The sequence below is a fragment of the Saccopteryx leptura genome, chromosome 3 (genome assembly GCF_036850995.1).
Source record: "Saccopteryx leptura isolate mSacLep1 chromosome 3, mSacLep1_pri_phased_curated, whole genome shotgun sequence".
Classification (NCBI taxonomy): Eukaryota; Metazoa; Chordata; class Mammalia; order Chiroptera; family Emballonuridae; genus Saccopteryx; species Saccopteryx leptura.
Genome location: NC_089505.1, coordinates 208786033 through 208813518, shown reverse-complemented (window position 1 = coordinate 208813518; position 27486 = coordinate 208786033). Strand labels below are relative to the sequence as shown.

At 42.9% G+C, this 27486-nt stretch overlaps 1 protein-coding gene across 4 annotated transcripts in view; it reads left to right on the top strand.

Moving 5' to 3' along the window:
- The window catches only part of PDE4DIP (phosphodiesterase 4D interacting protein), a 205517-nt gene that overhangs the window by 52301 nt on the left and 125730 nt on the right, over positions 1 to 27486 (top strand). The gene's annotated exons all lie outside the window — the stretch shown is intronic.

Here is a 27486-nt window from a genome sequence, read left to right as displayed (position 1 = left end):
ATAACATCTCTCATATAGTAAGCCCCCCAAAAAATATTTGCCTTTATTGTGACAAATTAAGAGATAACAAAATTATCCAGATAAGTCCAATGACTGGACACATTCACTCTGAACCATTTTTTATTCCAAATTAGTTTCTTTTTCCTCAGTAGTGGATTTGAGACCATTTGTCCTATTTGTCATAATCTCCATTTTAGTTTGCCTATGTATCAATAACATAATAGAATGTAAATCCCCCTATTGTAGCAAATTTACTGTTACCCTCAAATACAAATTGTTCCTTCAAAGAGAATAAGTAAGAAAGGCTGTAAATGAGTAAAAAAATATTTTATTTAGTAATGATACAAAGTCCTTTGCTTTTATTAAAATTATTATGGCTGTGATTGGTTATAATTCAAAGTGATTTATCATCATGGTTTAATACTTTCTGATGTTATTTGGTCTGGTTCTAAATTCAGCTTAAAAATTTTTTTTGGCATCTCTTTTTAAAATTGAGATAGATTGACATATAACATTATATTAGTTTCCGGTATACAACATAATGATTCAATATATGTGTATATCATGAAATGATGACCACAATAAATCTAGTTAACATCTATCACACACAGTCACAAAAGTTGTTTTTCTTGTGATGAAAACTTTTAAGATATACTCTGTTAAATTTCTTTTTGGCTCACTGACTGATTTCCTTTAGTCCTAACATGATTTTCTGTAGCCTTTGACCAATATGATGAGTGACAGCATGATGCAGCCATACTGTGCTCAGTATCCAGAGGTCCAAAAAGTGCCAAACCACTCCATCAGGCTCTGTGACTTGGGAACCCTGACTTGAACATGGAAGGCTATTACAGAAAGATAGTTGGCCTTGGCTGGTTGGCTCAGTGGTAGAGCATCGGCCTGGCGTGCAGGAGTCCCGGGTTCGATTCCCGGCCAGGGCACACAGGAGAAGCGCCCATCTGCTTCTCCACCCCTCCCCCTCTCCTTTCTCTCTGTCTCTCTCTTCCCCTCCTGCAGCCAAGGCTCCATTGGAGCAAAGTTGGCCGGGCACTGAGAATGGTTCTATGGCCTCTGCCTCAGGCGCTAGAAGGGCCCTGGTTGCAACAGAGCAACACCCCAGATGGGCAGAGCATCACCCCCTGGTGAGCATGCCGGGTGGATCCCAGTCGGGCACATGTGGGAGTCTGTCTGACTGCCTCCCCATTTCCAACTTCAGAAAAATACAAAAAAAAAACAACCCAAAAAAACCCAAATATACAAACAAACAAAAATAGTATGTGTCGGCCAGGATGTAGAGAAATGGTAAACCTTGTGCATAACTGGTTGGGAATGTAAAATGGTATAGCCACTATGAAAATGGCATGGTGATTCCCAAAAAATTAAACATAAAATTAGCATATGACTCAATAATTCTTCTTAGTTTATACCCAACATAATTGAAAGCAGGAACCAAACAGATATTTGTGCACCCATGTTCATAGCAGCATTGTTCACAATAGCCAAAGGGTAGAAGCAGTCTAGGGGTACATTAACAAAGGAATCAATAAAATATGGTAGGCACTGATAACAGAATATTGTTCAACCTTAAAAAAGGAGGAAATTCTGACATATATTGCAACATGGATGGACTTTGAGGACATTATGCAAAGTAAAATAAACCAGCCACAAACAGACAAATATTGTATGGGTCCAATTATATGAGATACCCAGAACAGTCAAATTCGTAGAGACAAAGATTAGAGTGGTTGTTGCCAGGGCTGTGGAGTGGCGATGGTTGGGGCTGGGGGTGGAGGTGGGAAGTTATTTAATGGATATAGTTAGTTGGAGAAAAACTTCTGGAGATGAATAGTTGCACAGTTATTTGAATGTAATGCCACTGAACTGTATACTTAAGAATGGTTAAAATGGTAAACTTTATGTTACATATATTTCACCACTATAAAAGAACTTTAAAGCAACTGTCAGTTATTTAACAAAATGTAGAAACCTTGACCAAAACCCTTTGTTCTCTGTTTTTTACTTAATATAACTTTTCTCATTTTAAAGATCTTTTAATTGGAAGTCCTAACACTTGCCTTTTGGAAGAAGTACTTTTTTCCTTTGACTACTTGAGACCTTTTTTCCTAATCGCTAGGAAACAAATCTAAAACTAACATCTGGAGGCTGACTTAATTCTAGTTCACTTTCAGTTATCCTCTTAACTACCATATTTCCTCATGTATAAAATGCACTACTTTTCGAAAAATTTGGGGTCTAAAAATTGGGTGCATCTTATACAGTGGTTGTGGCATTTCAAATGCCATAGATGGAACTGAGGATGAGGCAATATATGAAGACAGTGATTCGTCATCAGACACAGATGAGGACAAGCTAATGGATGGGAGTTTTGACAGTGATGAGGAGTTGTATGAATTTTATGATGAGTAGAACTTGAGTTCAATAAATTTATGTAATACTTTCTTTTTTTTTTCTCCAAAATTTGGGCCCAAAAATTAAGGTGCGTCTTATACATGGGAGCATCTTATACATGGGGAAATACGGTATGTCTGCCTAATTTATGCTCTCACTTGAGCTTACCACCAAACCACTCCTTCCTCTTAGTTTGCACATCCAGGTTTACGCACTCCTGGAAGTAGCCTGATATAGTTGAAAGGGGGCATTCTAAAATCCTGTCTCCGATGTTTCCCTTGTTGGCATTATCACCTTGGCCATTTGTTAGCTCAGGTTTGCACACATGCATGCATTCATCCAAACAGCTATTGATTATCCACCACATGCTAGCTACTGTGCTCGATGGGGAAAGACATTACAAATAAATAATAATGATTTAATAAGGGCTTCCATAGAGGTATGTACAGATTGATCTCTAGTACTAAAGAGAATAATAAAATCCACCAGGAAAGGCTTTGCCAAGTGTGTGAAGTTTGGATTGAATCTTGAAAGGTCATTAGCACAAAGAATGGGGAAAAGTGTTTCAGACAGAGGAAGGAGCAGGAGCATATATGATGACGTAGAGGTATGGAGAAGCTTGGTGTGCTGGGCACACTTCCCATCATGCAGCATGGCTAGAACGTGTGGTAAGGCTTGTGGAGGTGAGACGAAGACACTGGAAAGGGAAGCAGGGGACAGATCATGGAGAGCTTTGAATTTATCCACTCATTCCTTAATAAACGCTAATTGGGTACCTATATTCCAAGTACTATGGTAGAATTGGGGGTTCAAAGATTAGTAAAACACAAGTAAGCAAGAGTGGTAGAAAGCTGTGATCAACATGGTGCAAAGTTAGTCCATGGTTGGTGGGGTGGAAAGAAAGGGCTTTTGGCAGAAACAAAAGCCTGGAGGCAAGAAACCACAGGGTTCATGTGAAGAACGAAAGTGATTCTGTGTTGATAAATTTAAGTAGTAGACATAATATAAGACTTTAGCAGGGGTAGTCAACCTTTTTATACCTACCACCCACTTTTGTATCTCTGTTACTAGTAAAATTTTCTAACTGCCCACCGGTTTCACAGTAATGGTGATTTATAAAGTAGGGAAGTAACTTTACTTTATAAAGTTTATAAAGCAGAGTTACAGCAAGTTAAAGCATATAATAATAATTACTTACCAAGTACTTTATGTCAGATTTTCGCTAAGTTTGGCAGAATAAATCTTTATAAAACAAATTACTATAGTTAAATCTATCTTTTTATTTATACTTTGGTTGCTCCACTACTGCCCACTATGAAAGCTGGAACGCCCACTAGTGGGCAGTAGGGACCAGGTTGACTACCACTGCTTTAAAGCCTGCAGGATGTAATCCTTTGTGCCATTTTAAAGAATGTAGACTTTATCCTGAGGATGATAAAGAGCCATTGATGGGCTTTAAACATCAGGGAATGCCTAGATTCTGCTGTTGGGTAGGAAAGAGTAATTCGAGGAAGAAAGGCAGGAAAGCAGAAGACAGACAAGCCAAACAAACTATGGAGACAGTAAAAAGATCAGTAGTTGCCAGGAGATTGGGTGGAAGGGTAGGGATGAACAGGCAGAGCATAGAAGACTTTTAGGTTAATAAAACTATTTTGTAAAAAATTATAGTGGTGGCCTGACCAGGCGGTGGCGCCGTGGATAGAGCGTGGAACTGGGATGCGGAGGACCCAGGTTCGAGACCCCGAGGTCACCAGCTTGAGCGCGGGCTCATCTGGCTTGAGCAAAGCTCACCAGCTTGGACCCAAGGTCGTTGGCTTGAGCAAGGGAATACTCGGTCTGCTGAAGGCCCGCGGTCAAGGCACATATGAGAAAGCAATCAATGAACAACTAAGGTGTCGCAACGAAAAAACTGATGATTGATGCTTCTCATCTCTCTCTGTTCTTGTCTGTCTGTCCCTATCTATCCCTCTCTCTGACTTTGTCTCTGTAAATAAATAAATAAATAAAAAGTTAACAAGCACCAATTTAAATCATTAAGCAGGGGTCCCCAAACTTAAAAAAAAAAATTATAGTGGTGAATACATGTCATTATACATTTGTACCAACCTGTAGAACATAAAACACCAAGGGTGAGCGCTAATGCACACTATGAATGCTGGGTGATAATTGTGTGTCAATGTAGGTTGTTTGCCACTCTGTGCCACTTTGGTGGGGGATGTTGGTATGGGTGAAGCTGTGTAGGTGAAAACTTTACATGCTGCTCAATTTTCTCTGAACCTAAAACTGCTCTAGAAAAATAAAGACTTTTTAAAAGTGAAAAAGAAAAAGAAAAAATTTGAAAAGAGATTTATGTAGGCTTAAACTAGGGCTCATGGTGATAGAAACAGAAGGTAAGGAACTGATCTGTGAAATATTTAGGAGGTAAAATATCTGGGATGGGAGGAGTGAGGGAAAAGAATCAAGAAGACTGTCAGGTTCCAGGCTAAGATGAGTCACTCTTTCTCAGCCTCCGGTTGTTCATGTATAGAATGAGTGGGCTGGACCCCAATCACACCAGTGTCCCTCCCGCTTCAGTTCTGTGATGCTGAACAGGCTCTTTTGGATACTCTCACCCTGCCTTTAGGTAGTTACCTCCCTTCTCCCAGCCTCTCGGCTCATCTGATGCCTTCTCAGAATGGGAGGTGCCAGTGGAGCTGAAATGGCTTTAAAACTGCCAGCCAATGTCAGGAAAATCTGGTACTGTTACCAGGTAGCAGGAGTTATAATTAGCCCAGTTGCTAGGGGAAAACTGAGATTCTGAAGGCATGTGCTGCCAGAAACAGCTTTTCCTACTTGATGAATTGACTTGTTTGTAGGAACAAAGTGAATATGGATGGAATATTTTTAATGTGGTTTTAGGGAATTCTGTTTTTACCTAGGGTCTAGGGTATGCTAAAAGCAGAAAATGGCTTTGTGCTAGGGCTAATCAAGATCTTCTGTGTGGTAGAAGGAGTGGGCAGAATTCTGCTTTAATATACATTTGGATAGCTGGAAAGAGACTTGCTTTCACCTGAAGGGAGAAAAATAAGAACTTAGCATCAGAGTTCAGAGTTAGAGAGGATCTTGGAAATAATCTATATATAACCCTTTCACTTTTGCAAGAAAGCCTTTTATTTAAAAATAATTTTAGACTTACAGAAAAGTTGCAAAAATGATATAGAGAGTTTTTATATATCATTCATTCAGCTTTCCCCAATGAATAAACACCTTATTTTAAAGATAAGGAAATTGAGGCCCAAAATACACTGCTCACAAAAATTAGGGGATATCCTATAGCTTCATATTCATTTTGAAATATCCCCTAATTTTTGTGAGCAGTATAGTAAAATAACTTGCCTAAGGGCACACAGCAAATTAATGGTCAGGTTGGGACTAGAATCCAGGAGGCACTTGCAATGACTTCATTGGTCTTTAGCCAAGTCTCAAGGTTGTCATGATTGTCAAAAATTTAAACTTTCTTCCCTTTTTTACTAGTAGGGTTAAAATAGAAATATATATAGCAGAAGCTAGAATAATTGATAGGTGAGTGGCTCTGACTCCTGTGCCTGCTGCCAGGGCAAGCAATTATTTAGTTCCTTGGCCTACATACGCCTTCCCTTGGAGTTTCATTTATGTTTCCAAAAGCCACTGTGAACATTTTTTTTTATCTCTGCTTCCTGCTTTGCCATCTCATCTAAGCAAGTTCGAATTCACAAACTTCACAGCAAAAGAAGGCTCTGCTATACCGGGAAAGGCCCAGAGTGGGAACTGGTGCAAGCTGGGAAGCAGTCCACCCTATCATGTTAAAGAACAGCAAAGCCAGCCACACACCAAAGGATTTGGTACATGCTGTTTTGTGTGGAGCAGAGTAGCAGTCCAGGTGGCTTCTTGCCAAGCAATTTCAGAACAGACTTTGGGCCACAATGGGCAGTTATCAGCTTCACTAGAAAGGGTTGGGAGTAAATGAAAGGCACTGGGTGCCCTGTAATGCCAGCTCTTCATCTCTCAGCCTCACACAAGGCCCCGCTGTCATGAAGGGCACACAGCGCCCTACAAAGCCACATGGAGGCGTGCAGAAGAAGCCTACTTTGAGGCTGGTGGGTAAGTGAAAGGAGGCTGCTAGCATGAAGGTCATGACCTGGAGCTGCAAAAGGAGAGTCTCAGCCAGAAGTAAGCAAGTCCTTCTAGGCCACTTGCTCTTGGTAGGTGTCCAAGCTTCCTTGGAGGCCACATAGGTGGCTGCCCTCTCAGAGATACTCCATCAGACCTCCCTATCCTCATCCTGTCTAGTCAAACCAAGTCTGTGCTCAATACTAAACAGAAACCTGGTCCTGTCCACCTGGCACAGCTCAGTTGAGGCCCAATGTGTGTTGTCATCACTCTGCTCAAAGTCAGGAGCTCCCAAGTACAGACCTGGATTCCAGGTCTTCCTGGCACAGAAGTCACATGATGGTAGTGGAGCTCTGGGGCCCGGGTGAGCAGGTCACTTACAGATGGGGAGCACTCTCTGTTCTAAGTCGTCTTTCTCTCCGACCCTTTCTAGGCTTTAGATTGTGGAGGAGCCCAGCTTGCTTCCAGACCATCTGGTGGAGCCTCAGAGGAATCCAAGTCAGAATAGTAGCGACTGGTCCCTGGAAGCCTCTACAAAGTTAGGAGTGACAGCAAAGGGGCTCCTTCAGCTGTGGGAAGCTTGGTTGTATAGGAGCCACATAAGGGGGCTTGCCTGGATGGCAACAGGTGGAGGGAGGTGCTGTCCATTAGAACTGGAACTCTACCTTGGGCTTTCTCTGCCCTCAGCCCACGACTGCCAGCTTGCAAGTTCCTGTTTCTCTTTTCCCCTGTTTCCCCTGCTTCTTCAGGGTGTGTCAGGGTATGGCACCAGTGCTTCAGGTGAAAGCAAGTCTTCAGATAAGATGGAAGAAAAAATGCTCAGGAGAAAAACTCATATCTTTTCTAGGCTACTTCTCCCCAGAAATTTCTAGAGCCAGGTCTTGTCCCACCTCCTGGTATTAGTGTTCTGGCCACTTTTAGACTCTTTCTGTCCTTCTTTGTCTCATATCCTTTCTCCTTCCCCAATTTCACACATAAGTGCTAAATGTTTCCTACTTAAACCTAAACCCTCTGGAGAAGGAAATCCACTGAGTGTCACTGTGGGCCAGGCTCTGTGCTTTGCTTTTACACATATTTAATCTCAACCACAAACTAGCCCTGTGAAGTTGGTGTCCTCATTCTCACAGGGCCAGATCTGCCACCAGTGGCCCCAAGGAATATACATGGTATCCCAGTGGCTACATGGCCTGATTCTTCAGTTAATAATCAAGGCCTTGGTACATTCTTTAGAATTAAAAGTTAATCTTGCTTTTAAATGTAAATGATGTTTTTGGTGACTAATTCAACATTGTACTGTATTAAAGTCTGACTAAAGAGAGAAGAAAGAGTTCTAGTAAACTGGTATCTCTTTTTATAGGCTTTCACCAAGACTATGACAAGAAGGGTGGCATTATCTCTGCTGTATCTGCAGTAAAAGGTAGCATTGATATCATTTTTACTTATGGAACAGGTGCAGATTGCCATGTGGAATGTAACAGAAACCACACTATTTTTATCCCCCGGTACACTGCTCTGAGTCTGGTATGGAACTCCAGGAATATAAAGAAAACTAGGTAATATTCAAACCAAAGTAAAAATCAGAAAATGAGAAAAGGGCAGTGGAATTAGGATTTGTAATTTGGGGAAGAACAAACTTAGAGGTGACCAAATAGTAGCTTTTAGGTACCTGAAGTCTCAGTATGTGACAGATGGTGATTAGTTATGCTCTGTCTCAAATAAGAGTGAGTTGATCCTAATTTACACAGAAAAATTAGGCATTGTTCATTTAAAAAATATATTTGAACACCTACTATATTCCAGGTTCTATTGGAAGTGTTTGGAATATATCAATGAACAAAACACATAAGCATTGCCACCTTATAGAATTTATATTTTAGTTCAAGAAGACAGACAATGAACAATAAATATATAGAATACTGGAAAATGGTAAGTCCTCTTGGGAATAAAAAGAAATACATAAAGCAGGGTAAGGAGGTCAGAAAGTATAAGAACAGAGGGAAAAAAAAAAAAAAAAAAAAAAAAAGAACAGAGGGCAGGCCTGACCTGTGGTGGTGCAGTGGGTAAAGCATCGATCTAGAACGCTGAGGTCGCCAGTTCAAAATCTTGGGCTTGCTTCATCAAGGCACATACGAGAAGCAACTACTATGAGTTGATGCTTCCTGCTTCCCTTTCTCTCACTCTCTCCCCTATCTCTAAATCAATCAATAAGTAAAATCTTAAAAAAAATAAAAAAGACTAGAAAGCAGGTTGCAGTGTTAATGAGTAGTCAAGGGATGCCGCATTTAGAAAATAATTTTATTTTTTACTTATTTTTAATTATTTTATTTTTGTTAAGTGAGAGGCGAGGAGGCAGAGAGATGGACATCTTCATGTCCAAACCATTCAAGCTGTGGCTGTGGGAGAAGAGAGAGATAGAGAGAAGGGAGAGGGGGAGGGGTGGAGAAGCAGATGGTCGCTTCTCCTGTGTGCCCTGACTGGGAATCGAACCTGGGACTTCCACACACCAGGCCAACGTCTACCACTGAGCCAACTTGCCAGGGCCTAGAAAGTAATTTTAAAAACATACATACATATTTATTATTTTGTACTGTATGTGAGCTAGCACCCCAGGCACAGTTTAGCTGAGTTCCCCACTTAGGATTTCCCTAGGCTACAGTAAAGGTATTGGTGGGCTGAGTCCTCATCTGGAGACATGATTGGGGGAGAATCTGCTTCTGAGCTCACTGGGGTTGTAGGCAAAATTTATTTCCCAAGTTTTCACATGGCAACTTATTTCATCAAATCAGCAAGGAGAGGCTCTAGAGCAAGATGCTAGCAAGACAGTCTTAAAACTTAACATAGTCATAGGAGTGACATTCCCTACCTTTGTTATATTTATGGGTAGAAGCAAGTTACCATATTCCCCATGTATAAGACGCACCTTTTTCTGAAAAATTTAGGGTCTAAAAACTGGGTGCATCGGCCCTGGCCGGTTGGCTCAGCGGTAGAGCGTCAGCCTGGCGTGCGGGGGGACCCGGGTTCGATTTCCGGCCAAGGCACATAGGAGAAGCGCCCATTTGCTTCTCTACCCCCCCCTCCTTCCTCTCTGTCTCTCTCTTCCCCTCCCGCAGCCAAGGCTCCATTGGAGCAAAGATGGCCCGGGCGCTGGGGATGGCTCCTTGGCCTCTGCCCCAGGCGCTAGAGTGGCTCTGGTCGCAACAGAGTGATGCCCCAGAGGGGCAGAGCATCGCCCCCTGGTGGGCAGAGCATCGCCCCTGATGGGCGTGCTGGGTGGATCCCGGTCGGGCGCATGCAGGAGTCTGTCTGACTGTCTCTCCCCATTTCCAGCTTCAGAAAAATACAAAAAAAAACAAAACAAAACTGGGTGCATCTTATACAGTAATTGTGGCATTTCAAATGCCATAGAGGGAACTGAGGACAAGGCAATATATGAAGACAGTGATTCGTCATCAGACACAGATGAGGACAAGATAATAGATGGGAGTTTTGACCGTGATGAGGAGTTGTATGAATTTTATGATGAATAAAACTTGAGTTCAGTAACTTTATGTAATACTTTTTTTTTTCTTCAAATTTTGGGCCCTAAAATTAAGGTGTGTCTTATACATGGGAGTGTCTTATACATAGGGAACATGGTACACATGCTGCCCATAGTCAAGGGGAGGGAATTATACAAGACACATGAACACCAGAAGGCAGATATCATGGGAGTCCACCATGCAATTGTCCCACTTTTTTTTTTCAGAGATGGGATGGAAAGAGAAGTAGACACTAGAGTGACCAATAGAGGAAGATTTGTCCCTCAGTATTACCTTCACAGCATTTATAGCCATCAGACATTCCGGACTGGTGGTCTCCATGCCAAACGCCCTACTCACCTTTTGTGCTTGGCTATTTACATTGACCCTTCCTTTAGCATGTCTTCCTTCTCATATTTTTGTTTAAACCAACTTTAAGTGTACAGTTTGGTGAATTTGAACAAATATATACATCTATGTAACAACCGCCACACATTTGAGATGTGAAATATTTCTGCGACCCAAAAAAGTTACTGTACATCCCATTGGTACCAATTCTCTCACACCACTGACTGCAAGAAACCATTGCTCTGATTTCTGTTTATAGCTTATTTTTTAAAATCTATTCTAGAATTTCATATAAACAGAATCATATAGTAAAGATTCTGGTGTTTGGCTGCTTTTATTTAGCATAATGATTTTGAGGAGGGTCATTCATGATATTTGTGTCAGTAGTTCATTCCTTTTCATTGCTGAGTAATATTCTGTCATATGAATAAGACACAATTGGTTTATCCATTCACCTGTGGGTAAACATATGGGTTGTGTCCAGTGATTGGCTATTATGAATAAAACTGCTCTAAATATTCATATATAAGTCTTTGTTTTATTTCTTGTGGGTAGATACAGTAGTGGAATTGTTAGGTCATATAATAAGCATAGTTTTAATTTATAAGATAATGGGTAAACTATTTTCCAAAGAGGCTATGCCAAAGCAAATGTTTTTAAGTGACACCTTGAAGGAAGTGAGGAAGCTAGCCAAATATAACGGAGAGTAGGACAATTTGGGAAAGCCACGGAGTCTGAAGCAGAAGGTGCAAGGATGCTGAGAGAAGAGGCCCTAGAGCTAATGGAGCTGATATCCATCAGATAGGCCCTTGTAGATCATTTTAGACTTTGGCTTTTATTTTTATTGACAAGGGAGGCCATTGAAAAGTTTTGGACAGAGCAGTGACCTAACAAATGACAGTCCTATCTGACTTTTGAAAAGATCACTGAGGACTGATGGTTGACAGTGGGGGGAGAAAGGTTGGGGGGCTGGGTGAAAAAGGTGAAAGGTAAGAAGTACGTATTGGTATTTATAGAATAGTCACAGAGATGTAAATGACAGCATAGGGAATATAGTCCATAATATCAAATAAGTATGTATGGTTCTAGGTGGGTACTTGAATTATCTGGGGGAGCACTCTATAAAGTACATGATTGTCTATCCACTATGCTGTATGTACATCTGAAACTAACACAGAATAATATTGAGTATAAACTATAACTGAAAATTTTTTTTAATTTAAAGAAGATCACTGTGGTTATGGTATTGAGAATTTCTGGAGAAGGGCAAGGGTAGTAGCTGGAAGGGCTGTTAGGAAGCTATTACAGGAATCCACAGAGGAGGTGCTGGTGATCAGACTAAGGATGTGGGAGAAGTGGTGGAGATGGCACCAACATGATTCACTGAAGGATGGATGTAGAATGTGAGAGAAAGAAAGGAATCAAGGAAGACTCCAGGGTCAAAACCTAAGCAACTGGGAGGATGGAGTTGCCATGGTTAAAACTGGGAAGGCTATATGTAGAGCAGGTTTGAGGGTGGAGAATGGGATTTCAGTTTTGAACATTTTGTGTTTGAGAGATTTGTTGGACATTCTCAGTGACAATATCAAATGAGCAGGTGAATACATAAGTTTGGAGTTCTGGATAATGGGGTGAGCTGGAGATATAAATTTGGGACTTCTCAGCCTATAAATGGTGTTTAAAACCATGAGACAGTATCGGCTCACCAGGGAGTTAGAATTACCAAGGGGAAAGAGAGAAAGACCAAAAACATAACTGTGGGTCACTCAAACATAAATGGTTTGAGGAAAGGAGGAAGAACCAACAAATTAGGTAGAAAAGATGCAACTGGTGAAGTGGGAAGAAAACCAAGAGTCTGGAATCTTGGGAACCAAGTAAGGAAAGGATGTAATAGAAGGGGGTGGGGTCAGCCTTTTACAATGCTGCTAATAGCTCAAGTAGCATGATAACTGAGAATTGACTGTTGGATTGAACAACACCAAGGTCCTTAGTGATTTTTTGTTTTAAAATGTGCTAGAGAGAGAGAGAGAGAGAAGAATAGATAGGGACAGACAGCCTGGAAGGAAGAGAGATAAGAAGTATCAATTCTTTGTTGTGACATCTTAGTTGTTCTTTGATTACTTTCTCATATGTGTCTTGACTGGGGGGCTCCAACAGAGCACGTGACCCCTTGCTCAAGCCAGTGACCTTGTGCTTCAAGCCAGCAAACTTTGGGCTCAAGCCAGAGACTATGGGCTCATGTCTATGATCCCACGCTCAAGCCAGCAACCCTGCACTCAAACTGGTAAGCCCGCGCTCAAGCCGGTTGAGCCTGTGCTCAAGCCCGAGACCTTGGGGCTCAAACCTGGGTCCTCTGCATCTCAGTTCGACGCTCTATTCACTACACCACCTAGTGATCTTGATTAGAGTAGTTTTGGTGGACTGGTGGAGGCAAAGCCTGGTATTGCAGTAGGTTTCACAGAAAATGAGAGGAAAAGAATTGAAGTCAATGAGTATGACAGATTATGTTGATTTTTGTGGCCAAGGAGAGCAAAGAAGTTGGACAGTAACTAGTAAGGATTTTATAGAAGTCTTTTTAAAAAGATAAATGAATAATAGCATGTTTGTATACCAACAAAATTTTCCAGTAGAAAGTGAAATATTGGTGAAAGAGAGAAAGGGAGACTTTCTGGATGTTACTTTTGAGAGGTAGAGAAAATGTGATCTAATGCATAAATGGAATGTTTGGCTTTAGATGGGAGCGTGGATAGTTGATCTGTGGTCACGAGTAGAGAGACAGAGTGTGAGTGAGCTCAGATGCTGGTGGATGAATAGATATGGTGGTAGAAGAATGTCAGTTTTCTTCTAGCTGTTTTCAATATTCTGAATGAGGTAAAAAAAAAAAGTAAGCTTAATCTCCCACTATGTATTTTCAAACATGTTCCTAGAATGAATCAGTCTCCCTCATGTGTGCTAATTCCTGCTGGTATATCCTTGTTCACACCTGAAATTCCTGTATCCTTTTTCTCCACTTGTCCAAACTTTTCTTAGGTTGCAGAGTCCAACGCATATTCTACCTGCTCAATGGGCCTTCCTGGCAATTACAGTTTAGATACATTATTTGGCAAATGTTATTTAATTCCTGGATGGCAACTGTCTTTCCATGTATACACTTATTGTCCCTCCTTTTAGATTATGAACACTTTGTGGGGTGGATGGATTTTAAACTTCTTCTTGTAACCTTCAACATCAATTCAACATTGTTGAGCCTGTAATAAGAAACTCAGAAAGTTTGTGTTGACTGATTGCGAATATCATAGGAGTTGCAAGTGAGGCTTATCTGTACGGACAAGGAGGAAGAGGAGAACATCTTTTCATCCTTTGCCTCTCTTCTGCTTGAGAGGCCCAGAAGTGTTCATCTGAGCACTCCAGGTGAAGCCCAGCTCTTTCCAGAACTGAGCAGTCTCTCCAAGAGAAGGGCTGGCAATGGTAGAAGATAAACAAAATGAGAAAAGAAACAGGTAAGAGGAAGAAACTCTTGACAGTGAGAATTTGTTGCAGTAATATAATGTTGTAGTAATTAAATATATAGAAATATAGAAAAATATGGAAGATATAGAAATAATTAGGATATAATATTAAAAGAAATTAAATAAAATTATGGTGTCTGGATAAGAATTAATATAGTGTGTACATATATGATAAACAGACTGCCTTTCACACAGGTCTCAGTTAATGTGTGTTTGAAGTTATATATAGATAAAAAAGTGGGTTGATGTCATAGTTCTGTGGGTTGACGTAGACAGGAGGCTCCCCTAGGTACATCTTAAAAGTGCCTTGATGTAACACTTCAGTAGATTAATATAAAAAAGTCTCCCTGTGCCTGACCAGGTGGTGGCGCAGTGGATAGAGCATCAGACTGGAATGCGGAAGACCCAGGTTTGAGACCCCGAGGTTGCCAGCTTGAGTGCGGGTTCATCTGGTTTGAGCAAGAGCTCACCAGCTTGGACCCAAGTTCGCTGACTCGAGCAAGGGGTACTCAGTCTGCTGAAGGCCCGTGGTCAAGGCACATATGAGAAAGCAGTCAATGAACAACTAAGGTGTTGCAATGAAAAACTGATGATTGATGCTTCTCATCTCTCTCCATTCCCGTCTGTCTGTCCCTATCTATCGCTCTCTTTGACTCTCTCTCTCTCTATTTTTTTTTTTTTTTAAAAGGCTCCCTGTGAGGAACTCCCAAAAAGGTGGTTTAAGGTGATAATCCTGTAGATTGACACCTGTTAGAAGGCATTGGCCAGAAAAGGTACTAAAGCTGAGGGGCATCCCCTGCTGCGGTAGTCACCCAGACTCCAACGTGAACGTGGACTGTCTCCACGCTGCTCCATGCTGCTCTGACCAAAGACAGCCGAGAGGAGCACACCGCTGGGGTCCCTTTAAGCTGTACCCAGGCACACCATAGGATGTGTGAGTAATAAACTGCCTGTGTGATTGTTGCAGCTAACTTCTGTGTCGGTCCTGTCTTTCCTCCTGTGGTGGTTGGTCTCTACACTGATAAGTAGCGTCCTCATAGCCACCTCAAGAGTAGTCTCGAAGAGGCTGCCAGCCCTGCTGATAATCAGGAGTGTCCACTGTGTGGGGAAGTCGAATCATGAATCAGGGACGCCTGATCGACATAGAGCTTGGGCTCTACTGGGACAGAATTGTTTAAGAGTGGGCTGTGTTTTGTTTTGAACACCAGTCATATGATAAACAATGGGGATAAAAAAGTGGTGAGAATAAAAAAGAAAAATAAAATAAATAGAAAAAAAATGCTGAGAAAATATAGGGGGTCCCTGTCTCTTGACACTCACAGTTTAGTGTCAGAACACAGTTTGAGCTGGCTTTTGTTCAGTGTCATGCTTGTTATCACTCCTCTCATTTTGCTTCACTTATAATGAGCTGGAGTTATGTCCATATTTTGTTTGATGAATTCCATAACCCCATAAAATGGGTCAGAAGCCTATGGCTCACGAGCCAGATGTGGCTCTTTTGATGGCTGCATCTGGCTCGCAGACAAATCTTTAATAATAAAAATAATAATCTTAAAAATATAAAACATTCTCACGTATTACAATCCATTTATTTCCTACCACTCATGTTCATGGTTGTGGGTGGCTGGAGCCAATCACAGCTGTCCTCCAGGACAACACCAAATTTTTATTGGATAATGCATAGTGTACATGGGTTGTTGTGAAGTCAGGAAGTAAACTTCCCTCCTTTTAATCAAGTAATCAGCTAGCTAATTGCAGAAACCCTTTTGAAGAAGAAAATGGCTAAAAGAAAAAAAGATGAGGAGTATCATACTTTTCAGCAGAAATGGACAGAGGAATTCACCATTGTGTAGAGAGCAGGTTCTGCAGTGTGTCTAGTGGCAATGATAAAATTGCATTGATGAAACGGTCAAATATAAAGCAGCACTTCAACACACACCATACTACATTTGCATAAAAATATCCAGCGGGGGACAGCAGGAAGAAAGCATGACAAGAGCTATTGTGCAGAGTGCAAGCTAGTCAGCAGCAACTCCATGGTTGGACCCAACAAGGTGACTGGAATTTGGCTAGCTTTGCTGGTGCTTTAGCAATTGTGAGAAACAAAAAGCCATTCACAGATGGGGAGTATTCTAAAACATTCATGCTTGATGTTGCCAATGAACTTTTTGACGACTTTTTGGATAAAAACAAGATAATCAAACAAATAAAAGACATGCCTCTGTCAGCAAGAACTGTTCACGATCGTACCGTCATGATGGCAAATCAAATTGATGCAACACAAATGAAGGACATAAGTGCAGCACCATTCTTTTCTCTCGCTTTGGATGAGTCAACAGACTTAAGCCATTTATCCCAGTTCAGTGTGATTGCAAGGTATGCTGTCAGTGACACACTACGTGAGGAAAGTCTTGCTGTTTTGCCTATGAAAGAGACAACAAGAGGGGAGGATTTATTCAAGTCTTTCACTGAGTTCGCTAAAGAAAAAAATCTACCGATGGATAAACTTATTTCATGTACTGATGGTGCTCCGTGCATGGTGGGGAGAAACAGAGGATTTGTAGCGCTTCTTCGTGAACATGAAAAGAGATCCATCCTAAGTTTTCACTGCATCCTACATCAAGAGGTGCTTTGTGCTCAGATGTGTGGCGAGTAGCTTGGTGAGGTGATGTCACTGGTCATTCAGGTGGTCAACTTTATTGTTGCCCAAGCTTTAAATGATTGCCAGTTTAAAACACTGCTGGATGAAGTTGGGAATAATTATCCTGGTCTGCTTCTGCACAGCAATGTGCATTGGTTGTCAAGAGGGAAGGTGCTCAGCCGTCTCACGGCTTGTCTGAGCAAAATCCGGACTTTTCTTGAAATGAAAAGCGTCGAGCATCCTGAGTTAACTAACGCTGAGTGGCTCCTGAAGTTCTACTATCTCATGGACATAATTGAACATCTGAACCAGCTCAATGTGAAAATGCAAGGTGTTGGAAATACAGTCTTATCCCTTCAACAAGCAGTGTTTGCATTTGAAAACAAGCTGGAACTCTTCATCACTGACATTGAAACAGGTCGTTTACTACACTTTGAAAAACTGAGAGAGTTTAAAGATGCATGCGGCCCTGGCCGGTTGGCTCAGCGGTAGAGCGTCGGCCTAGCGTGCGGAGGACCCGGGTTCGATTCCCGGCCAGGGCACATAGGAGAAGCGCCCATTTGCTTCTCCACCCCTCCGCCGCGCCTTCCTCTCTGTCTCTCTCTTCCCCTCCCGCAGCCAAGGCTCCATTGGAGCAAAGATGGCCCGGGCGCTGGGGATGGCTCTGTGGCCTCTGCCCCAGGCGCTAGAGTGGCTCTGGTCGCAATATGGCGACGCCCAGGATGGTCGCAACATGGCGACGCCCAGGATGGGCAGAGCATCGCCCCCTGGTGGGCAGAGCATTGCCCCATGGTGGGCGTGCCGGGTGGATCCCGGTCGGGCGCATGCGGGAGTCTGTCTGACTGTCTCTCCCTGTTTCCAGCTTCAGAAAAGAAAATGAAAAAAAAAAAAAAAAAAAAAAAAAAAAAAAAGATGCATGCACAGCAAGTGACCCTGCTCAACATCTTGATCTCCAGCAGCTAGTGGGCTTCACATCTAATCTCCTGCAGTCATTGAAAGCGCACTTTGGAGAATTTCAGGAGCGCACTGTCTTTTTAAGTTCATCACCCATCTACACAAGTGTGCAGTGTACAGCACTGACCTGAGTTACATCCCTGGTATTTCCATCAGAGATTTTGAGCTACAAGCTGCTGACCTTAAGGCCTCAGACATGTGGGTGAATAAGTTCAAGTCACTGAATGAAGATTTAGAAAGACTTGCACGACAGCAAGCAGAGTTGGTGAGCAAACACAAGTGGGGAGAAATGAAAAAACTTCAACCCGTGGACCAGCTGATTGTCAAAACTTGGAATGCGCTTCCCATCACATACCACACACTGCAGCGTGTGAGTATTGCTGTACTGACAATGTTTGGCTCTACATATGCATGTGAGCAGTCTTTCTCACATCAAAAGAACGTTAAGACCAACCTATAATCACGTTTAACTGTTGGAAGTCTCAGTGCCTGCATGAAGCTTAACTTCACCACGTATCAACCAGACTACAAAGCCATCAGCAAAACCATGCAGCACTAGAAGTCACATTAATGGTAAGAAGTACTTTATTCATCATTGTTAGCAACAGCATAACAACTTTATTAAAAAGAATTCGGAGACTTATTGTACTTTAAAAGTGTTGGTCTTACATAAAATGCACACATTTACTTGTATTTAGTGTTAAACATATTGTATGGCCTTCATGGAGTTACATTTTAAAATATGTGGCGTTCATGGCTCTCTCAGCCAAAAAGGTTCCCGACCCCTGGCATAAAACATGTGCAGATTCTCCTGTACCACAGGATTAAGTGTGATGCAGGTCAGAGCCTGTTTCTGTGTGATGTACTTAAAGCTGGTATGTCTTTCTCCTAACATTGTATGGAGCCATGCTGTCAAACAGAAATATAATGAGAGCCACAGGGGAAATTTAAAAACTTCTACTAGCCACATTGAAAGAAAAGTAAAAAGAAATATGTGAAATTATGTTAATAATATATTTAAAATATTATTTCACCTTGAAATGAATATTTAAAAATTGAGATTTTATATCCTTTTTTTCTTTTTTTATGGTTAGCTTTTGTAATCTCAGTTTGGACTAGTCACATCTCAAGGGTTCCATAGTGACATGTGGCTTGTGGCTGCCATCCTTGATGTATAGTTTAAGTTCTCTGGTCCCAAGCAGAAGTACAACCTCAGAAGAGTTGCCTGATCCTAAGGCCTGGCTTCAGGACACAGCTAGGCTTTCAAGGGAGGAGTGACTTAGATTCCAGTTTGGAGCATAAGCTTCAGTGTTAGAAAAACTGTCCTGGACTTTGCAGGACACCAATCAGTGGCTTTATCCTTTTTGAAAAATAAAAGCAAGTGAACAACCTGACCTGTGGTGGCACAGTGGATAGAGCATCAACCTGGAATGCTGAGATCCCATGGTTGAAAACCCAAGGTTGATGGCTTGAGCGCGGGCTTGTTGGCTTGAGAATGAGATCAGAGATCATTGACATGATCCCAGGGTTGCTGGCTTAAGCCCAAGGTCACTGGCTTGAGCAAGGGTCACTGGCTTAGCTGGAGCCCCCCGGTCAAGGCACATATGAGAGATAATCAATGAACAACTAAAGTGAAACAACTGAGTTGATAGTTCTCATTGCTCTCCTCCCCTCTCTTCCTTCTTGTCTTTCTCTCTTTCTCTCTCTCTCTAGAAAAAAAAAACAACAACAAGTGAGCTGAATTTGGGGATATGTGTCAAATCATGTTAGACGACACAGATAATTTAAAAATAGTAGGCCATCCATTTCTTGTGCACCAATTTATCTATAGAAAAATCAATATAGTTTTTATACTTTTTAACTCCATAGTGAAATTTTACTTTGTTCCCAGTTCTATACCTGCTGCCCAAAGAGAAGCCAGAAAAAGCACAAGCTGCTTCCCCGAGCTCCTCTTCCTGAGTAGTGAGGGAAACAGGTCACTCTGAGCATCACTGTCAGCCCTTTGAGTGGGGCTGGGCTCCTGTCTCTGGACAAGGTATCCTGGGAATTGCAGGGGCTCTGGCCTCACCCCAACTTTTACAGGAGGACTGCACGTTGCTAAATTAAGCCCAGCCAGGCCTATTTGTGGACCCAGAGGCTCCAGCCAAGTGAGAGAGATTCATCCAGCTAAGGAATGTTCTGGGAGGGGAGAGCAGCACTGAAGTCATTGGTATTTATGTGTATGGCTTCTCACTTGCCAGACCACGTGGGCTAGATCAACAGAGGTTTCTGGGCCTTCTGAGTTCATTGTCTAACTACAACAAGCCCAAGACACCCCATATTCCCCTCCATATTTTGTAGTGGATTTTATTTTTAGAGCAGTTTTAGGTCCACAGCAAATGAGCCCAAGGTACAGAGATCTCCCCTATACCTCCTGCTCCCCACACATGCATGGCTTCCCCACCATCCAAATCCAAAGACATCTCATTTGAATCTGTTTTTTGAGGGGGTTCTTAAATTTATTCTTGACCAGAAATAGCCCTCTCTCCTTCTTAAGACCCCTGCATTTGGAAAACTAATTTATTGAACACCTACTCTATGTCAGATATTTTCACCGTATCTTTTCATTTAATTATTACAATATTCCTTGGTTAAGTGATTTACCACTAGAATACAGAGGTTAACTATATGGAACCATGTGAACCATGTGTAACTGATTGAGTATCTATACTTTTTGCTATTATTCAACCTAATAGAATATTAGAGCTAGTCTTTTAGTTCTAAAGTCCACACTTTTTGCATTGTACCCTACACTGCCTTAAATATTGGATTCTGTTTTCCCTTGGCAGTGTTGTAGATGCAGATTTATACCCTCTCTAAAGGCTAGAACTAGGGAGCAGAGAGGAAGGGCAGCCCAAGGTATGACATAGCACAAGTTGTGTCTAGAAGTGTTTCTCTGGAGGCTGAAGTTGGAATTATATGATAGACCTGTATTGATTTGTGTATCTGCTATTTACAGTCACCACCGGTGTGCTTGTCCATACACTATTTGATTCTGGGTACCTTCTATTTATCATACTGTACTGTAACCATCTGTGTAATTGCCCCTGGAGGCTGTATATTCCCCAAAGACTGAGATTATGTGTCTGCCTTGCCCTTTGTAGTACCTCTTAGAGTACCTTGCACATCCAGATTACATGCTTCATAAATATTTGATCAAAAAGAAACAAATGCTACATCTCACAAGTCACCCTGTCTTCTGCCCATTGTGCTCTCTCTTTCTCTCTTCTGTGTCTTTCCATACTCCTGACCTCCTTACCTCTTTACACATTCATAGCCTCAGTGCTTACTCAGATGTGACTGTCTGTGTTTGTCTGCTCAGGCGAGGGAAGAGAATGGTATTGTTGTCAGGCCCCTACTAAGGACTGACATGGGTTGAGCTTGTAGGAGTGACCTGAATAGGGGAGCTATGCCATTTGGATGTGGATCCTTGTATTATGTATTGTGTAAACAGAAATTTTCCACTTGGTTTTTTTCCATCTCTTTGGAGACTGGACATAAAAGCAGCCTCTGACAGGAAAGTGCCCTGGCCTTGTAGAGTCTTCTGGTTACAGAAGCTGTGGACACTTCCCTGCTGTTCTTTCCCTGGCAATGAAGGACACTTGTCACATGTTAGGGCAACTTATGTGTCTAATTTGCTGCTTACCTTCCTTAGTAGAGGACAGTGAACCTGGAATCTGAAGAAAGGCAGAAATTACACCTCTGACTAAAGTCTTTCCTTTATCTTATGGTCTATGGACTGTTAAAAACCAAAATTCAACTGAACAAATTTGAAGATCTCATTGGCTTTATTAAGCAATTCATGAATCAGGCAGCATCCTGAAAGATGATCCCAGAAGTTATACAAAACGGAAGGTTTTTACAGGAAGAAGGGTGAGGAAAGGGAGCTAATAACAAAAGGAAAGGATTGTTTTTAGATGCCTGGCATCTTCTTTTGGGGGGAGGGGAGCAGCATCGTTTTTATCATGCGGATTGCCTCTTCTTTCTGTGGGGGATGGAGAGGGCCTATGTGACAGATCACCTCATTGGTGTTAACCAGAAAATTCCAGACTGGTTGAGTAAGACCATGTTTCTGGGAGAGTTTGAATCAGCAATTGGGTCAGATATTAAATCTAGGTTGGGTATCATGGGTTTTAGCACAAAGTGATGCCATTTTGGGCCTGTGGTTTTCTCTTTAAAAGGACTTAATGTTTTGCATTTGAACACCTTCTGGCTTCAGTGTCTCACTCACGTCTACCCAGAAGATGAGCAGTGAGGATGGTATAATAATTCTTAGCTCTGATTCAATTTAATTGTATAAAAACATAAAGCTTTGGAGGGGCACACAGTTCGTTAATGACAGAGCCAAATATTTAGACCTACTTGGTTCTATTTTTGTTTTAAAACTGGGTGAATGGTAAGAAATTTTATTTACAAAGGAACTCTCTTAGAAGCTACTACAATGTACTTTTAGGAACTTGACCCAGCTCCTTGTCCTTTGGTCAGGACAAATAGAATTCTTATGAAAATACTCAGTGTAAGGTTGATAGATAATGGGGAAAGCTCAGGGCCGGGAACTTTGGCTAGGACCACCCACAACCAAGCACACCAAAAGAAACTTCCCAGGAACCCTTTGGAAAACAGCGACCATCTGCCAGCCAGTGAGATTTCACCACGTCATATTAGCTCGACCACCCTAGGGACCCTTTAAATATCTCCCACACGGGTCACCACTTGCGACTTCCTTGGCCTCCATCTTTCCTCAGGGCCAGGGAACCTCATCAGGCGGGATGCACGCTGTACTCAATAAAGCCTTTTGTTATTCTACACTTCGTGGCTCCGACCCCTTCCTTCCTTCTGGGCGGGGAAAAATACCTTACATTTTGGTGTCCAAACCCGGGAGGAATTGAAGTCCACAAGGACTGCTTCTATTCCCTTCCCCTCCAAGAAAGAACCAGGATCTCCGACCTTCCACCCACTTTGGCACACGGTGCAGTAAGTCCCCTGCCTCCAGCCACCCTTGAGTTCTTTCTTCCAAGACTCCCTGTCCAGAAACCGTAGCTACATCAGGGAAGTCTTTCTGTTCCAAGTGCATGTGCTTGTGGAGATGTCCTGAGCTCATCCACTTTACCTTACCCGTCTGTGGCCAGAGCTTGAGTTTTGGGACGCTGATGCTCAAATCTGACCACTCTGAGGACTGAAGGCGGCCGTGGGGGCACAGGAATCTCCCTGCCTAAAGAAGAAGAAACAGTTCTTCTTCTCCACTGTGGCCAGGCCACAGAACCCACTGAATTAGCCTCCTGGAGGGACTTTCGGTTTTAACACCTTCACCAATTTAACTATTGCCAAAAAAAGCTAGGAGCTGATTGGAGATCTCTTACATTCACGGCTTCTAGTTATTTGCACACCCATCCTTAATCTCTGTGCCACCTGATCCACCATGCAGGCTCATTTTCTGGTCAGAGAAACCTCACCTAAAACCTCCGATCCTGATCTTTCCTTCTCTGCGGACTCCCAACTCTCTTTCTCTCCTGCCTGACCCCCGGGGGCGCCCCTCTCTTGGGACTTCTCTCTGGTCCCTCTGTGGACCTCTTTTGCTCGGGTCTCTTCCCTCCGAAAGCCCTTTGCAAAATCCTGTTTCTTATTCACCACTACCATTCTGTATTTCTCCTCCCCTGCTGGCCAGGGGCCCCTCCCTTCTCCACTGTGTTCTTAAGTCCCTCCTCCGTCAGGCTATTCTCGACTTACTTTTGGCTCTTACACCAGTTTACCCAATTTTCTTGCAGGAAGTTCTGGCCCAGTCCTGCCTTTGGCTCCAGCGTTTCCTGCCGGATCTGGGTGCTGGGCTCCCCAAGAGCCCCAATCCTCTTATTCTCAACCCCCAAACCCCTATCCGGAACCTGTGAACATGGCATTTAAAGTTTTTAATGGGCCTGACCTGTGGTGGTGCAGTGGATAAAGCGTTGACCTGGAAATGCTGAGGTCGCCGGTTCGAAACCCTGGGCTTGCCTGGTCAAGGCACATATGGGAGTTGATGCTTCCAGCTCCCCCCCTTCTCTCTCTCTGTCTCTCTCTCCTCTCTGTCTCTCCTCTCTAAAATGAATAAAAAAAAAAAAAAACTTAAAAAAAATAAAAATAAAAAAAATAAAGTTTTTAATGGTCCCAACTAGTAGAAACAGGCCAAGGCTGTTCGCCAGGCCTGCATGCAGCAGAAGACAATGCTCCAAACCCAGGCTCTTGTGGCAACCCTGAGGCCTGCAGAGCAACAGAGGCAAGACACAGGAGATGCCCCAACCCAAGTCCAAGCCGCAAAGATAAATCCCAACAGCAGCTTGCTTTAAGTGTGGCAAGCAGGGTCACTGGTCCCGACAGGGCCCCTGCCTGTGGCTTCCCACTGAGCCCTGCCGTGACTGCAAACAGCCCGGTCACTGGTGGAGTGATTGCCCCTTTGGGCAACAAGCTTTTCCTCAGCACCTCTACGTGGAGGACAAGCTGCCCGAATGGGAGGCCAATCCAGCCAGATGGGTGCATCGCTCAAACTCCTAGGACACAGCCTGGACTTGGAGAACCCAGGGTATGCTGCAACTAGTAAGTCCATCTCATTTCTTGTGGACACGGGGGCTACCTTCTCTTTTTGTCATCACACTCTGGACCTCTAATTCCCTCACAGGTCTTGGTTATGGGAATGGATGGGACACCCCTACCTTTCCCTTTTTTACGCCACTCCTGACCTGCAGTTTTGCCTCAAGCTTGCCTCCTTATAGGACCACTGGCAGTCAGAACCACTGGACTCCATCTATCTCTGGCTCACTAAAAGGCTGGACCCTACAAATCCCTCATTACTCCTCTTTTTTTTTAATCTTTACAGGACTGCTTCCGTGAAGTTTCTCAACTCACGGCAAAATAGATGTTCCTCCTGACACCCCTCAAAACCACCACCTTCCGATCTCCCCCTCCCCACAATGCCCCTAATCAGCAGGAAGTAGCCAGATGAATAAACGATGCCCCTATTCTATTTAACACAAAAGGTCAGAATGTAAGGTCAGTGGATAATGTGGAAAGCTCAGGCCCAGGAACTTTGGCTAGGACCGCCCACAACCAAGTGCGCCAAAAGAAACTTCCCAGGAACCCTTTGGAAAACAGCGACCATCTGCCAGCCAGTGAGATATCACCACATCATATTAGCTTGACCACCCTAGGGACCCTTTAAATATCTCCCACATGGGTCACCACTTGCAACTTCCTTGGCCTCCATCTTTCCTTGGGGCCAGGGAACCTCATTGGGTGGGATGCATGCTGTACTCAATAAAGTCTTTTATTATTCCGCACTTTGTGGCTCCAGCCCCTTCCTTCTCGGCGGGGGAAAAATACCTTACATCAGTACTTTACCCTGTTTTGTAGAGCTATGGCTTTGCTCCACTGATATCAGAGAGGTCCTGAGAAGATATTCATTCTGCATACAAAAAATATTTATGAAGTATACTTTTCCTAAAAGAGATAAAACTCTAAATAGAAAAGATTTTAAAGTAAAACCAACTACTGTAAGGTATTTTCCCCGCTGAGGAAGAAAGAAAGGCGTAGTGTGGAACAGCAAAAGCTTTATTTAGTAGAGTGCTTCTGGAAGGAGGTTCTCTGGTCCACAAGACAAGGGCCAGAGAAGTCGCACCACCTCCTCTATTTGGGGGTAATTTATAGTGTTTTTAGGGTGGTCAGGTTAATATGATGTGGCAAAATTTCATTGGCTGACAGACAGTTGTTCTTTTTTCAAAGGGCTCTAGGCGTTTCTTTTTGGCGGGCATGGATATGGGCAGTTCCAGCCAAAGTTCCCAGGCCTGGTTCCTCACATGACCTTCCCCCATTGCCAACCAACCTCACAACTACAAAGATTTACTTTTCACTTTGGGTGAATCATCAGGAATTACACAAATTCTGCTCGCAAGATTTTGAGTCTCTTCCTCCTCCTACACTATGTTTTTTTTAATTCCTTCAGTTTATAGAACTGATTTAGGGTGGGATTTGGCCATATTTATTTTAGTCCCAAATAAAGACCCTTTTAGAGACCGTGTGTTCCTCTCTGGTGTGTTTCCTATGGTCTTAGGAGAGGCAATGTTCATTTCCTTCCACTGCTCACCCCAGTCCACCTCTTATTACACTGAGAGCGTCTTTGAGGTCCAGGACTCTGATGCTAAGGAAAACACTTTGGTTTTGGGAACCTTTTGTCTCCAATACATACTTGCTAATTTTATCAATGAATGTGTGCTGATATGCTATCAAGTTGTTTTTCTCTTACTCCCTTTTTTCTCTTCCTATTTCTCTCCTTCCTTCCTTCCCTCCCTCCCTCCCTTCCTTCCATTCTTTTCTTTCTTTTCTCCCTCCCTCCCTCCCTCCTTTCTCTCTCTCTCTCTCTTTCTTTCTTTCTTCTTTCTTTCTTTCTTTCTTTCTTTCTTTCTTTCTTTCTTTCTTTCTTTCTTTCTTTCTTTCTTTCTTTCTTTCTTTCTTTCTTTCTTTCTTTCTTTCTTTCTTTCTTTCTTTCTTTCTTTCTTTCTTTCTTCTCTTTTTGAGGGCCTACTCATCCCAGCAGCAAACTATGAAGGCTAGTAAGTAACATAAGACACATTTCTTGTTCTCAAGGTGCTTGAAGATTAGTTGAAATAAAACATATACACAAAAATGTGAACTTAAATACCAAAACAAAAATGTCAGTTAGCAATTCAAAACGGTTGGTAAAGCATTTATTCCATAAACATACCCAGAGAGCTGTGGAAGGAAAAGTACTTTTGCAGACATTAAAACCTAGAGGGAGGAGTCAGACATTAAAAGAAAAATATTAAGGGCCCTGGCCGGTTGGCTCAGTGGTAGAGCATCGGCCTGGCGTGTAGAAGTCCCAGTTCGATTCCCGGCCAGGGCACACAGGAGAAGCGCCCATTTGCTTCTCCACCCCTCCCCCTCTCCTTCCTCTCTGTCTCTCTCTTCCCCTCCCGCAGCCGAGGCTCCATTGGAGCAAAGATGGCCCGGGCGCTGGGGATGGTTCCTTGGCCTCTGCCCCAGGCGCTAGAGTGGCTCTGGTCGCGGCAGAGCGATGCCCCGGAGGGGCAGAGCATCGCCCCCTGGTGGGCAGAGCGTCGCCCCCTGGTGGGCGTGCCGGGTGGATCCCGGTCGGGCACATTGCGGGAGTCTGTCTGACTGTCTCTCCCCGTTTCTAGCTTCAGAAAAATACAAAAAATAAAATAAAATAAAGAAAGAAAAGAAAAAAATGAGGCGAGTGCTGTACGGAACATCGGCATCGATGACCATGAGCTCTGGTTTACTCAGAACAGTCCCGATTTTTGCCTGTTGTCCTGGCAAAAGAGTTTCAGAAGAGTCTCAGGATGGATGTTAACTTACAGTCCTCTTAGGTATAAACAAAGAGCATAAGTGCAGTGGGAGCGAAGAGAAAGGAATTAGTTTTGACTAGGGGGTTGGAAAGTTTCCCGGAGGAGGGGATGCCTGAGCTGAGCTGTAATGAACAGGCTTAGAAAGAGCAGAGAAGGCATCAGAGCTGACAGCAGCTCAGACAAAGGCTGGAGGCATCCAAGGGCACTTACGTGATTGATTTCTCAATCAGTAGAAGCCCTGGGTTGAGAGGAGTAAAGAGTGACACCAAAGGCTGGAGGAGTCATGGAAACTATGTTGCCACAAACTGCCATCACTCAGAACTCTGGTTATCAGAAACAATGGCCACTGGATGGTGGTCCTGTGTCAGATCAGAAGGGTACCCACTGTCCAAGTTGTGTAGGGTCAGAAGGGGGCAGAGGAAGAGAGTGAGGCAGTGTGAGAATTGGAAAGGCTGGGAGATGGTAAGAGAGAGAGTGAAACAACTGTGCCTTTACTAGTTCTGTCTGCACAGTAAAGACTCTTCTCAAACAGAAACTTGTTTGGAATTTATTCCTGCCTTTCGTCTTTCTTCCCTTTGACTCAGACA